Raw genomic sequence first — 2,406 nt, 5'->3', positions numbered from 1 at the left:
CTTTTTCTTTTCTTTTTCTTGTATTTTTATGTTGGTATTGGAATTTTATTTGGGTATTACCTTACTATACTAAAGCTTGTGGATATTATGAGGAGTGATTTGACAATTGACATATTAAATTGGCTCTCATATACATTTGGATTATATTATTTTCATTCCTACTTTAACTTGCTCACCAAGTGTTTATGAAAAAGCCTATGGCATCTTGAACTCTATTTTATTTTACTCTTTTTACTTGAATACCTCTTTTTCACAATATTTGTACTCCACATATATTTGGAATTATCATTCACAATTGTCATCATATAAATACTCTCTAAATTGGCACATTGAATTATTGATGCTTGAGTTATGCTTCTCATGCCTATTACTTGCATGCTTTTACTCTCTTGCATCTAATTACCATGAATTGCCCTCTTGTTCTTCATTGATGTCTCACCTACATGTTGTAGGTACCATGTATTTGAGCTATCATCTTTCCTTTGGCATTCATTATCACTTGGAATTTTCTCCCTTCCGGTCTTAGTTATCTATATTTTACACTCTTCTTTTTTCTTCTTCCTTAGGCATGGGTACCAAGAAAGAAAAAGAGAAGGCCACTGACAAGACACCAGCAAGGAGATGAACCAAGAGAACACTTGCAAAAGCACTTCCATCTACCAATGTCAAGCCACCAACAAAGCGGGTGAAGAGGATCATTAAGGTTGATGAATCAGAGAAAGCTTTTCCCGCACGGGACTCCACACGATTTGCTAACCGTTATTACGAACAGATGTTTCCCATCCTAGCCGAGAGGAACTACAAAAATGAGCATCTACTCATTATTCCCACACACTTTGTTAATTTTGTGGAGCCCCGAATAGAGAGGAGATGGTGGAGATTTTTTAGGAGACAGCCACGGGAGGCCAACTTATCATGGGTCGTTGAATTCTACTCAAACTTCTACTCGCCTACTCTGCAGACTGTCTTCGTCCGTCAGCAGCAAGTCCCTGTCTCCGAGAGTGCCATACAGAGAGCACTGGACCTTCCACCTAGTCCTGAGAGATGGGATGCATATCAAGAATCATCTCGTAAGTGCCAGATGTATCAGTTCGACTGGGATAGCGTACTTGGAGTTATAGCCCAACCTGGCAGCAAGTGGATCAACGGGCAGCATCGTTCAAAACCCAAGAGCATCTCAGCCCAGTCACTCACCCTGGAGGCTCGCGTGTGGTCACAAATTATATCCCACTATGTCTTTCCGAGCACTCACGAGTCGACCTTCACAGCAGACATGGCTGTCCTCATCTGGTGCATCCTGACAGAGCAACCCCTCAACCTGCCCCGACACATCCGGCAAGCTATGGGACATGTACAGATAGCGGGTAATCTGCCTTTTCCCACCTTGGTCTCAGATTTAGTCTCTACAGCAGGTGTGTCCTCTCAGGCAGAAGACACGAAGGTCATGATCCCTAGGGCTGACAAGTATGTCCCGAATGGGAAGTACATCAAGCCACCAATTCCCTCTGCGAGCCGGCCTGCAGGGCCATCTTTAGATACTCCTCCTTCTTCTTCTCCACCATCATCCACACTACAAGCACCATCCATCCATTAGATGTTCCTACAAATCCTTGAGAGGTTCGACTGGCAAGACCGGCAGATGGAGCAAATGGAGCGCCATAACAAGCGCAGATACAACTATCTGAAAGAACTCATAGCTGGTACTCACCCACCTCCAGAACAGAAGGACACCCCGGACTCCCCTTCATCCAGTACCACAGGCAGCCAAGGCGAACCAGACACTGGAGGTGACGCTTCTAGCCCTCCCTTGCTCCTTACTGATGGCACGGAGGACCGTGCCAAGCCTTAAATGTGGAGAGGTCAGTCCTTGACTTCCGGAGGTAACTTTTCTCTCTTAACACCAACATTTAACTTTTTCTTTGGTTAGATAGGATAGATTGCATGATAATAATTGTTTGCATGTATGTTTTGCTTGGTTAAAGTAATGAGTTTCTTTTCAAGACCCTTTTTATAGTATTTCACTAATTTAAATTGGAAAAAAAATTTTGCTAAACTTGTTTGAGGATTGTAATTTGGAACATGAATTGTAGCAAAGAACACACAACCCGTGAGTTTTTGAGCTTAATTGCATGGTTACATTATTTAACCATAATATTTTATTCTTGTGTGTTTCCTTCTCTATGATTGTAATCTATATTTTGTTCCATTCTATATGTCCATTGTTTAGTGTATTTATATGCATACATATGATTGAGGCCATCATTCGTTATTAGCTCATTCATCCTAAATAGCCTACCCTTTCAATCACCTTTGTTACCCACTTTGAGCCTTTTAATCCCCTTTTGTTCTATATTTTACCGCATCACTAGCCTTAAACGGAAAAATAATTAATTACCTGATTTGAAT

This window comes from Arachis ipaensis, chromosome B1 (assembly GCF_059453495.1).
Source record: "Arachis ipaensis isolate K30076 ecotype BB chromosome B1, ASM5945349v1, whole genome shotgun sequence".
NCBI classification, from domain to species: domain Eukaryota; kingdom Viridiplantae; phylum Streptophyta; class Magnoliopsida; order Fabales; family Fabaceae; genus Arachis; species Arachis ipaensis.
This window is presented reverse-complemented; position numbering follows the sequence as displayed.